Below are 13918 nucleotides of genomic sequence, written 5' to 3'. Positions count from 1 at the left end.
GCCAAAATCAACACGGTCGATCAAAATCAAAGAATCGAGGAAAATCCCTGAACATATCAAACGTGACTTGTTGGAACTATGGAGAAAAAGGGCACTTTCGGACGAACTGTGCAAAGCCAAAGAAGAAACAGAATCAGAAATTTGGAGATGACAATGATTCTGTAAATTCAGCAGAGGACATTGGGGATGCTCTAAACCTTAGTGTGAACAGCCCGGTTGAATCATGGATTTTGGATTCTGGTGCATCTTTCCATTCGTCTCCAAGCAAGAAATGTTCCAAAATTTCAAATCTGGAAATTTTGGAAAAGTATATCTTGCTGACAATAAAGCCTTAGAGATTGAAGGAAAGGGGGATGTTTGCATAAAGACCACCTCGGGAGACCAGTGGACATTGGAGGATGTCGGATATATTCCTGGGATCAAGAAAAATCTGATCTCTGTTAGTCAGTAGGATAGCACGGGATATGCATCAGAGTTTGGGAAAGGTTCGTGGAAGATCGTGAAAAGTGCTATGATAGTAGCTCGTGGCACCAAATCTTGAACCTTGTACACCACTGCAGGGTGTATAAACATGGCCGTTGTTGCTGAAGGTGCTTCTGGTTCATGTCTGTGGCACAACAGACTTGGACACATGAGTACTAAAGGAATGAAGATGCTGGTTGCAAAAGGAGCATTAGAGGGTCTGAAGTCTGTTGATATGGGTCTTTGCGAGAGCTGTGTTATGGGCAAACAGAAAAGAGTAAGCTTCACAAAGACTCCTAGAGAGCCAAAGAAAGTGCGGTTGGAAATGGTCCATACAGATGTTTGGGGACCATCTCCAGTATCATCACTTGGAGGATCCAGGTTCTATGTTACCTTCATTGATGATTTCAGCAGGAAGGTATGGGTTTACTTCTTAAAGCATAAGTCAGATGTGCTTGCAACTTTCAAGAAGTGGAAAGCTGTAGTTGAGAATCAGACCGGTTTGAAAGTCAAATGCCTAAGGTCTGACAATGGAGGAGAGTATGACAAATCAGAGTTCAAGGCATTCTGTGCAGCTGAGGGAATCAGATTGATGAGAACAGTTCTTGGTAAGGCAAGGCATAATGGAATTGTTGAGAGGATGAACAGAACATTGAATGAGCGTGCAAGGAGTATGAGGACACACTGTGGGCTGCCCAAAACACTTTGGGCGGATGCTGTGAGCACAGCTGCATACTTGATCAACAGGGGACCATCAGTTCCTTTAGGGTTCAAGATTCCAGAGGAGGTGTGGACAGGAAAAGAACTCAAGTACTCACACTTGAGGACTTTTGGTTGCACTGCTTATGTTCATGTTGATCCAGAAAAGAGAGACAAGCTTGATGCCAAGGCTGTGAAGTGTTACTTCATAGGATATGGTTCTGATTTGTTTGGTTACAGGTTTTGGGATGACAAGAACAGAAAGATCCTGAGACATTGTGACGTGACATTTGATGAGTCTGTCCTGTACAAGGACAGAGAGCAGAAGGTTCTAGAGATTACAAAGCAAGTGGGAGTTGAGGTTGAGTTGGAGAAGAGTAACCCCAGAGATGTCGAAGCAGATACTCAACCAACTCCTACTGAAGAATCTGAAGTGGAGCAAGTTACACCTGAGCAGGTGTTAAGGATACATCCAGATCTATCAGGCCACCAGATAGGTATTCACCTTCATTACACTATCTATTGCTGACTGATGAGGGGGAACCAGAGTCTTCTGATGAGGCCCTACAGGTGGAGGATTCGATCAAGTGGGAGCAAGCCATGGATGATGAGTATATTCTATTGACTAATATGGGTGAACCTGAAGGTTATGATGAAGTCATGTTAGATACTCATAGAGATAAGTGGAAAGAACTCATCGTAGACAATCATGAGTTTTGTAGAAGTGTGGCAGGCAGGAAGCCTGTCAAGAGATCATCTACTTGAAGTCCATTTGGCCCCCTTGGCTGGAGGGGGAGTTTGTTGGGCTATTGCCCATGTTCCAGCCAAAGGCCCATGGCCTAATCCTACTTGGAAAAGGATTGTAATTATTCTCCTTATTTGGTTTCCAATTCTATTAGGAAAAGGATTGGAATAGTAATCCTATTTGTAGTTGGTTTTGGATTTATAAAGAAAAGCACAACTCTATAAATAGAGGATGGTTTTGAGAGAATAATTAATTGCCCATTGGTATTGTCTTTGAAAGACATTAGAATATAAGAGAGGTTTTTGAGAGAGCTTTCAACAAGAGAAAAAGAGAGAAAGAAAAGGGTTCTTTTGCTGCAGTCTTTTCTCCGACCAGTAACATTCAGATCGTGTTTCTCGATTAACTAACCGTTGGATCGGGCTGAAATTTGGACTGAGTATTCCTAACATCATGGTGGTTGATTTGAACGGTGGAGATCGGATTTGGAGGTCAAAAAGATCCTGTTTTAGGTCCCGAACAGAAGCTGGGTTTGGGTGGTGTTTCTTTCTATTTATCTTTTATTGGTGTAGCTATTGTTTGTTCTCTTTTGGCACTTGTTGTGTAGCCATTAGAAGAATATTTGTAACCCTCTTATTGTTATAGTGAAGCAATTTGGATCTTGTCGATCCCGTGGTGTTTACCTTCGGTTTGAAGGGTTTTTCCACGTTAAACTTGGTGTTCTTTATTGTTAGATTTTCGGTTTCATCTTTTCGTCACAACACAGTCTAGACATGACAGACACTCGAAAACCATCGCTGACCCACAAGCGAACCCTTGGCCTACCTGAATACTTAGCGGAAGACTTAATCAAGTAAAATAGGAACTCCAACTACCAAAAGTTAACTCATAATGTCTAAAAACAACATAACTCAAGGAATGTTTGAGATTGCTTGAATAAACATAAGTATTATTTGACTCAAAGTCTCAACACATCAAAAAAGGAAATACAAAAAAATGATTCCATAACTACTGTCTTTCAAGCCTCTAATACTCTGATAGATTTTGGGACAAGATTCACGACATCTTAACAATGCAAAAGATAAAGATGTGGAGCTCACCAGAAGCAAAAAGGCTCATCAAAGCTGGTTGGAGTGCTAATGGTATCAACAAACCACCAATTGATGACCTTGAATACCTGTATCTGCATCATAAAAATATTCAGATTGAATGACGTCAGTACATTGAATGTACGAGCATGCAAGGGGAAAACTGAAACATACAAAGCTGGACTGATAACTGGGGAAGACATACTCACCTCAACTCAACTCCAGTATGAAATAAATAATAAAAGATGTTATATTAAACCTTTTAAGATAGTAAATGTCTACTCGAAGGTATAAAAATACAATAACATAGTCTTTACTCTTATTTGGGTGATATTCTCTAACCGACAACATAAGTATGAGCTAGGTGATGATACAACGTCTTGCCCATGCTGCCAGAACTGTCCTATACTTTGTCGGGGTATAGAACACCTCAAATAAGTTGATCCACTAAGTTATGCTTAAAGGCAGTAGTGAATCATCAAAAAAGTACGATCATTTACCCATGTTGGCATACATGATTTATGAGGATTTAAAGTTGTCTAAACTCATTCCTATATCGGTGCACAATACTACTACCAATAATATATATGATATTTTGGTGATATGTCCTCGAAATGTTTTCTCCAATTTCTTTACAAAACCATTTATAAGGAACTATGGAACAATTCTTATACCCTAAAAGTAATCCTCACCACTTAATTAGCATTAGGGCTAGTTAACATTAATCAATTGATTTTATCATTTTGTCGTGTGTTAGCCATTTTTTTTAGGTGAAATGTCTTTGGGGAACTTCCTTTTCAAAAACATTATAGAACCATCCAGAATGACCTTGGTAAAGGTTCTTCCATGGTCTACTCCACTTCTTTTTAGCATTTTGTGGCCACTTAATAGGATTTAGGTAGTTTTTTTAATTTTTCGTGTGTTACCCTATGTATTTTCAGGTGATATGTCTTCTAGGATATTTTACTCTAAAACTTTTATAGAATCATCTGTAAGGACCTAGAGAACAAGTCCTATTGCCCAACCATGATCCAATCCACATTTTTAGCATTTACAAGCCACTCAACAAAACATATGTGATTTTCGTAGTTTTTTTTTGTGTGATAGCCCATTATTTTTTGGTGACATGAAGTTCCATCACTTTTTTTTCAATACCTTCAGAGAACCATCTGTAAGGTCCTGAGAATTCATACAACTTACTTATGATCCACTCCACTTTTTATAGCATTTTGGGACACAAAATAAGAATTGAGTGATTTTTTAATTTTTCACATGTGTTTGGTGATATGAGTTCTAGGCACTTTTGTCAAAAACCTTTATAGAACCATTTGTAAGGAGTTGGGAAGAAATTCCTACAGCCTCACCATGATCCACTCCACTTTTTTTGTAGCATTTAGGGAACACTAAAAAAGAACTAGGTGATTTTCTCAGTTCTTCGTGTATTTGGTCATATGGGTTCTAGGCACAATTTTTTAAACCTTTATAGAACCATTGGTAAAGACATGAGAAAATAGTTACTATAGATTCACCATGATCCACACCACTTTTTAGAATTTAGGGATCACTCAATAGAATTTAGGCGATTTTATCAATTTTTCGTATGTGTTAGCACATTGACTTTTTGGTGATATAATTATCAGGAACGTTTTTTTTTCAAAATATTTTACAGAACCATCCGTAAGAACCTAGATAACAATAAATACAGCATGACCATGATTCATGCCCCTTTTTTTAGCATTTAGGGGCCATTCAAGATAAATTATGTAATTTTCTCAGTTTTTCATGTGTAGGCTAATATTTTACGATATAGCTTCTAGAAACTATTTACCACCTTTTTAGATCTTTTTAGATTTCAGGGGAGTGCATTAGAAATTAAGCAATTATACCCATGGATTGTTTGGTGACATGATTCCATACACTTTATATCAATTTTTCATGTATGGTACCTCGTTGATTTCTGTTGATATGGCTTCTGATCATTTTTTCTCAAACCTCAACAAAACTATGTGTACTTGGAATGATTCCTAGTCTCACCAATATCCAGCCCCCACTTTTTAATATTAAGGGATAGTAAACAAGATTTAGGTAATTATTAATTTTTCATGTGTCTTAATTCATAAGTTTTTTGGTTATATTATTTTCAGAAACATTTTTTAAAACCTTTACTGAATCATCCGTAAGGATCTGAGAAACAATTTCTATAGTGTCACCATGATACACGCTACTTTTAATAGCATTTAGGGGCCACTTACATGGAATTAGCTCATTCTTTTTAGTTTTTTTCTGTGTGTTAGCCCATAATTTATTTTGGGTGATATGACTTCTACGAATGTTTTCTAGAAACCTTTACGTAACAATACTTAAGTACATGGGAAAATTTTGTAGAGCCGGCATGATCTATGCCACTTTTTCAACATTTTGGGTGCAATCAAGAGAAATTAGATATTTTTTTACATTTTTCATGTATATTAACCCATAACTTTTTTGGTAATATGGCTTTCCATCACTTTTTTTAAAAAAAAATTAAAACCATCCCGATGAACCCGTAAAACAATTTCTATAGATTCACTATGATCAACACGATCTTTTTGGATTTAGGGGTCACTCAAGAGGAATTAGGCATATATTTTTTTAACTTTTCCCATGTGTTAGCCAACACACTTTTTGGTGATATGCCTTTGAGAAGATTTTTTTCCAATACTATTATAGAACAATTCATAAGTACCTCAGGAACAATTCATATAGTCTCACCATATTCCACACACTTTTTAAGCAAGTAGGGACATTCAACAGAAAATAGATGATTTTTCTCTGTCTTTTTTGTCTGTTATCTCATGGATTTTATACATTTTCCCACTAAATCTTCATATAATTATTTGTAAGGATATGAGGTACAATTCCTATAGATTTACCATGATCCATGCCACTTTTTTAATATTTTGGAGTTACTTAATAGGAGATTAGGTGATTTTCTCACTCTGTTTTGTGAGTTAACCCTTGAATTTTTGTTTAGATATGATTTCTAGGAATTCTTTTTCTGGAACCTTCATAGAACCTTTCCTAAGGACTTGGGGAACAATTTATATCACCTCACGATGATCCCCTCCACTTTTTTTAATCATTTAGGTCCATTCAACAATAATTGTACAATTTTATCAAATTTTTGTGTGTAACTTTGATGGATTTGTTTTAGGTTGCTTCCGGACACTTTCTTCCAAAACCTTTACAAAGCCATCCATAAGTATCTAAAGATCATTTTGTAACACTTATCATATTCCACGCCACCTTTTAAAATTATTTAGGGATAACTCAATGGGATTTAGGCAATCGTTTTAATTTTTCAATGTGTGTTAGTCTATGAATATTTTGGTGATACAAATTTGGGACACTTTTTGTCAAAACATTTAATGACCAGCTGAAATTTTTTGTATATCCTCACTAGATCCACATCACTTTTTTAAGTATCTAGGGACTACTCAACCTGAATTAGTCGATTTTTCCTAATTTTCGTGTGTTAGCCATTGAAATTTTAGGTGATATAACTTTCAAACTGAATGCGAATTAGGTAATATTTTTAGTTTTTCATGTGTGTTAGTCTATGAATATACAGATTTGGGATACTTTTTGGCATACCATTTAGTGACCAAGTGAAAAGTTTTATATAGCCTCACTATGATCCATATCACTTTTTTTAGTATCTAGGGGCTATTCAACCTGAATTAGTCGATTTTTCTTAATTTTTGTGTGTTAGCCATTGAATTTTTAGTGATATAACTTCCAAACAATTTTTTCCCGAAACCTTTACAAAGTAATCTATAAGAACCTGGGAACAATTCATATTGCCTTACCATGATCCTCACCATTTTTTTTAGCATTTAGGATCCAGTCAATAGGAATTATCCAATTTTCTCTGTTTTGTGTGTGTATTAGACCATGAATTTTTTGATGGTATGGTCTCCAGATGCTTTTTCTAAATTATTTATAGAACCATCCGTAAGGACCTGGAGAAAATTCGTATAGACTCACCATGATTCACATTAATCGTTTTCGTATTTAGAGGTCATTCAATAGATATTGTACAATATTTTTAGTTTTTTGTATTTGTTAACCCATGAGTTTCATAGTGATAGCTTGTGGGAATATTTTTTTTCAACTCTATTACAAAACCATTTGTGAGGATCTGGGGAAAATTTTCTATTCCCTCACCATCACACCACTTTCTTTTAGCAATTAGAAGTCACTTAATAGGAATTAGGTTATTTACTCAATTTCTTGAGCGTCTTAGCTCAAATATTTTTTTGTGATGTCTTATAAGAATTTTTTTTCCAAAATCTTTACAGAACCATCTATAGACCTAGGAAAAATTCTTATAGTCTCACCATGACCCACACAACTCTGTTAGCATTAGAAACCACTCTACATGAATAAAGCGATTGTTTCAAATATTTGTATGTGTTAGCCCATAGATTTAAAGGTGATATCGCTTGTGAGCACCTTTTTAAAAATCTTTACAGATTTGTCCATAAAGACCTGAGAAACATTTCCTACAACCTCACCATAATAAACTACACTTTTAGAATTTAGTTTCACTCAATAAGAATTAAGCAATTTTCTCAATTTTCGTGTGTGGTCTATGGACTTTTTTGATTATATGAGTGCTGGACACTTTTTTTTCAAACTCTTTACATAACCACCCTTTAGGACTTGTTGATAAATATCTATAGACTTTTTTAAAAATCTAGGGGATACTCAACAAAAATTATGGGATTTATTTAGTTTTTTTTTGCATGTGTTTAGCCTATAATTCTTTGGTAATATGACCTTTTGGTACTTTTTTCTAACCTTTAGAGAACCATCTATAAGCACCCGGGGAACAAGTCTTATAGTCTTACCATGATCGATTACACATTTTTTAGCATGTAGGAGCCACTCAGTAGGAAATTACGCGATTTTCTTAGTGTTTTTGGATGTGTTTGTTAGCCCAGGATTTTTCATTGATATGGCTTCCAAACATTTTTTCCGAACACCGAACCATTTTTAAGGACTTGGGGAACATCTCGATGCTAGAGATAAAATGATCAGTCTAATCCTCCTCCCCCTCCTGACCAACAACAATGGCAGCCTTTGAAGAGCTATTCTTCTTTTAGGCAAAAGAATGTTGTGAATGTGAGGTACAACACCACCATTCGGAATCCTCAGTTCTCTAAGAAATTGACAAAGTGTAGCATCAAACCTAATAACGTACTCAATGTACCTTGGAATGATTTGAGTCTTTTTGTCATTCCTCGCTGCAATTCCAGCAAATTCAAGAACCTACAAACAATCACATATATGTAAAATTTAGTAATCACAAACCCTAGAAATTTGACAAATAAAAAAAAGGAACTTGAGAAATTCACCTCAGTTGCAAGGTACTCAAGCATATCAACAAGAATACATGAGCTCCGGCACCAACACGGTTGGCATACTAACCACTTTGATGAATCGAGTGATACGAACAACTGGAATTGGAGACCAGCTTTACTGCTACGAGAGTGAGACTTTTTTAAGCATTTGAACCAAGGGTTCTCACTTTATCGGCCATTGATCATTTTCACTTTTAAATGAGAAAATATTGCTTTTTGATCTATAAAACAAGAGACAAATAAAGCAAAAGAATTGAACTGTTTTGTGTATGTGAATTTCTAAAGCAATCTAATTTAAGTATTTATAGCCCACGGGAGTTATAACCCTGCCAATGAGAAGACAATCACAAGGATTGAACTTGTGCACAGGTGGATGAAAGAATAAATTTCCATTGCTTGAGATCACGGGAAACAAGAACACCAATAGGATTTTTATTAAAGATAAAAAAAAGCATGCCCCTTTTTTCTTCAATTGGAAAATAACTTTGTTTAACTATATGTAAATATAATTTTTGAGGTTATTTTTCAAATATTTTCTTTATATTGACTTAATTTGTTCATCTAACAATATAGTAAAAAGATAATCAAGATGTCGAAGTTAGAAGATATATAAGTCAGGTTCATATTAAATATATTAGTATATGTGTCCGCACATTTCGCGGATGTTTAAAATGTATTAATTTTATAATTTAAAAATAACCAATATGAATTATTATTGAATAATAAAAATTCATATGTTATAAACACCTGAAGCTAATAAAATTAATTTTACCCTAATATAGGTATAGTGAAATAATGTTCTTCAAAGAAATAAAAAATTCTAACTTCTTCCTTTCATAGTATAATGAAGATCAATACCATATGTAGCATGTTTTTTTTATATTTGTACTAACTTATTGATTTTAAATCCATGTATTAAATTTAAATTTAAATTTAAACCTAGTATTAAAAACAATTATTCCACTTTGAAGTTTGAACTAAAATCTAAATTTACTAATCTTTTTCATTTTTAATAAAATTTAAATTTAAATTTCATAAGATTGTTACTCTATTTTTAAATACCTTAATACATTACTGTTACTTTATTGTAAATTTTTTTTAAATTTCATTAGATTGTTGTGAATTTAGTAATTGTTTTAATCTATTATCCATAACATGCATATGTAGTTTTATTTTGTTTATATTATTATTATTATTAGATAAAGAACTAATTTAAGGTGCTTGCACAATATTTATTACTTTCATTGTTCATTATATTCAATATTTTACTATGACATTTATTATGTGGGTAAGAAAAGTTTATATTTTCCTATTTTGTTTTGTCTTGCTTATGCTCTCCTCCATAAAAAAATTTTTGGATGAACTTTTTCCCACAGTTAATGTAAAATTAATAAGAAACACTTGTGTAATGCTTCATCCCATATAACTTACAAAATCTCGAGCACTGTTGCAATTCTAAAATTTAAATAACAAAATATACAAATCAAACTACGTATATATAATAAGAAAACAAAAAACACTACAGATATAAACCTCAAGGATTTTAGTAATTCTCAAAAATAAATAATAAAATATAGAAACCGAACTACAAATAAAAAATAATACCAAAGAAATATGTAGAACTAAAGGAAGTAATTGAAATACATAACAAAAAACACATTAACATTTTAATACATTGGAACTGGAGAAATCATGGAAAGCATTTAAACTAAAATCTTTTTTTGAGCACCTCCAGCTCCAATCGTTTCAATCATGCAATGAAATAATCAAATTATGATAAAACTGTCGAGCGGTTACAACCGTGTGGGAAGTTATAAGAGATAATTAATAATACTAATTAAATAATGATAACTAATAATTACTAATAACTAATAACTAATAATTACTACTATTGATTATTAGATTTTTAAAAATTAAAAATTCTAAAATAGTTGTTGTACTGATTGAAAGAATTAGTTTTCAGAGGGTATTGGAGTAGTAGTTTTGAGATGGTGTTTTCTAATGATAAGGTCAGTTATTTCTTGAAATTCGAAATCTTAATTTTTTTTTAAAAAATTTTGTAACTTTTGTTTTTTAAATCAAAATTGCAAACTCTTATGAAAAAATAAGCTGCATTTTAAAAATGTTTCAAAAAGAGATGGAGAAAACGGGATATATANAGATAATGTTGATGACAACCCCCAGATGATCAATATCATATTTATTTTTGAAGTTCATTCAGTGGAGGATGAGCGGATGTCGCCGTATAGGTCCCCTTATTCCAACTGGTTTTATGATATGGAGTTCACCAAATGTTGTACTAAATGTAGCTGGTGAAGATGCACATATTAGTGTGTGTTGTCTTATGAAGCCAGGACTGTTTACCACCATTTGTTATGTTTTGGAGAAACATAAAGTTGACATTGTGTCTGCTCGAATTTCATCTGATCAATTCAAAAGCATGTTCATGATCCAAGCTCATGTAAGTCCTTTCATTTTCGTCGAAATAATATTTTGGCCATTTTGAACACTGTGAACTATGGTTTTTAGTTAGCACAATCTTCGATTTATTTTACGTGTCTTTGTTTGATTGGTCAGAAAATTAAAGAATGACACACGTTGAGAAATTCTTTTGAATTGGGTGTTTGAGAAACATTTCTTTTATAAGTTTCACATCTAATTGAACATTAATCTTCTCAAGAAATGGAAGTAGTAAACATATATATATATATATATATATATATATATATATATATCTTTTTTTTAATTGTTGTTTGCTATTTTTATTTAACTTTTAACATGTAAAAAGTGTGGTAACTATTTTTTTAAAAATAACGTAGTTGGAGTTTCTTTCAAAATATTTTAAAATTTGACTTATTTTAAAATTTAAATTTTATTTTTCAAAATTTAATATTTAAGAATTTTGTGGTGATGACACATGACAATTTTTATTCTCCTATTATATATACATACTAGATAATACTACTATTTTATATGAAAAATCGAGAGGAGATTTTAGAACTTATTTATAATGAATACAAGCTCAGATTGCAAATATTTCATCGTTTAATTTTATTTTTTTATAGAAAAAGTGTCATTTACATTACTTTAGATCTACTCACTACAAGTATTTTACCATGAAATTTCAAAATAAATTAAAATTGTGTTTCAAATTTGGGAAATTGTTAATAAAGTATTGGAAGAAAAACTATCATTTACAGTACTATAGATCTACCCTGAAATTTGAAATTAAATGGAATTTTTATTTCAAATTTGGGAAATAGTTAATAAAGCTTGCTAAGAACACTTGAAAGGAAAAACTAAAACAATACACATCAGGAAATGAACATATCAGAATAAATGAAAATAGATACAAAAACATGATATGATAACTGAATTAAATTATACAATAGATAATATTGAGTTTTAATCTAAGCGAGATAAATATCATGTCATTAAACTTGCATAAAGGAAATCAAACATTTTAATGATAAAATATTTTATGAATATATGGAGATAACTAGAAGCAAACATCTGGATACTAGATATGGAATGACCAGCCTAATATCCTTTCTCCTCCTCCTGACTAACAGCAGCGGAGGCCTTTGAAGAGTTATTCTTCTTTTTAGGAAGAAAAATGTTGTGAATGTTTCGATTAACACCACCATAAGAAATAGCACATCCCTTAGAAATTGAGAAAAATCATCATCAAGCCTAATAGCTGACTGAATATGCCTTAGAATGATCCTAGTCTTTTTTCTAGCCAAGTCAATCACGTCGAAGCTTTCACATATATGTAAAATATAGTTATTACAAACCCTAGAAAGTTGACATATCAAAAAAAATATAGACAGAGAAGGAACTTGAGAAATTCACCTTAGTTGCAAGGTACTCAAGCATTGGTAAAGAATACTGGAACTCTGAACCCAACACATTTTGGCATATTTCCCCACTTTGAGGAACCAAGCAATACGAGCCTATGGGAATTGGAGACAAGGTTTGTTACGAGAACGAGACTTTTTTTAGCATTTGAACCAATGATTTTCTCTTTACTGGTCGTTGATTTTTTTCACTTTAATAAGTAAAAACAAATTTTACTTTTTGATCTATCGAAACAGGAGGCAAATGAAGCAGAATAATTGAACTTTTGTGTTTCTATGTGAATTTGTAAATCAATTAAAGTGTAAATTGTATTTCAAATTTGAGAAATAGTTCATAAAGCATGCTAAGAAAAACTTTCATTTACAGTACTTTACATCTATCATCAAATTTCAGTGTAAGTTGAAATTGTATTTAAATTTTGGGAAATAATTAATAAGGCATTCTAAGAAAAACTTTCATTTATAGCACTTTACATCTATTGAAGTTTAAATTTAAGTTGAAATTCTATTTAGAAATTGGGACATAGTTAATAAAGCTTGCTATGAACACTTGAGAGAAAAAAACTAAAGCTATTATAAGTATCAGGAAATGAAAACATGAAAATGAATAAGAATAATAATAATAATATGATAAGTGAAGCAAATTAAACAATACATAATATAAGATCCAAGTATGTTATGTTTTTACTCTAAGCTACATAAATATCAGATATCATTAAACTTGTATGAAGAAAATCAAAGGTTTTATACTATAAAATTATAGTATTTTTTATGGATACAAGGAGATTAATAAAATCAAACATCGCGATGCTAGCGACGGAATGATCACTCTAATCCTCCTTCACGTGACCAATAGCGATGGCGGCCTTTGAAGAGCTATTCTTCTTTTTAGGCAGAAAAAATACTGTGAATGTTTGGAATAACACCACCATTCGGAGTCTTCACATCTCTAAGAAATTGACAAAGTTTAGCATCTAACGTAATAGCTAACAAAATGTGCTTGGGAGGATCTGAGCCTTTTTGTCATTCCTCGTTGAAATTCCAGCCAATTCAAGCAGCTACACGTTTGACATACTTCCCCACTTTGAGAAATTGAGAGATACGAGCCACTGGAATTGGAGACAGGCGTTGCTTCTACGAGAACGAGACTTTCTTTTAGAATTTGAACCAAGGCTTCTCCCGTTACCGGCCATTTATCTTTTTCACTTCGAAAAGAAATAAAAAGTTTTGCCTTTTGATCTATAGAAATAACTGTTGTGTGCATGTGAATTTCTAAAGGAATCTGGTTTTGGTATTTATAGCCCGTGGGAGTTATAGCTTTACCAATGAGAATACAATCACAAGGATTGAATTTGTACGCCTCTAGATGAAAGAACAAATTTCCATTGCTTGAGATCACAGGAAACAAGAACACCAATCGGATTTTCATTAAAGATGAAAAACAGCATGCCGGGTTTTTCTTTAATGACACAATTCTTTTGCGTAAACATGAATATTAAGAGGAAAATTTAGATATAAGAAATGATGCACATATTTGTAAAAATAAAATTAAATAGTATAATGATTATTAACCTCATTTTAAAATGACAAAAGTATAAATTTTATTATATACTAGCATAATAGTATTTGAAGGTTTAGTATTCATTCAATTATTAAATAATT

The 13918-nt window shown here is 32.6% G+C and overlaps 1 pseudogene; it reads right to left on the bottom strand.

Annotated features, from left to right (window-relative positions):
- The window catches only part of LOC114077185, a 22009-nt pseudogene extending 8560 nt beyond the window's left edge, over nt 1-13449 (bottom strand).
- Between the last annotated feature and the right edge of the window lie 469 nt (nt 13450-13918).

The sequence above is a fragment of the Solanum pennellii genome, chromosome 5 (assembly GCF_001406875.1).
Source record: "Solanum pennellii chromosome 5, SPENNV200".
NCBI lineage: Eukaryota > Viridiplantae > Streptophyta > Magnoliopsida > Solanales > Solanaceae > Solanum > Solanum pennellii.
This window is presented reverse-complemented; position numbering and strand designations above follow the sequence as displayed.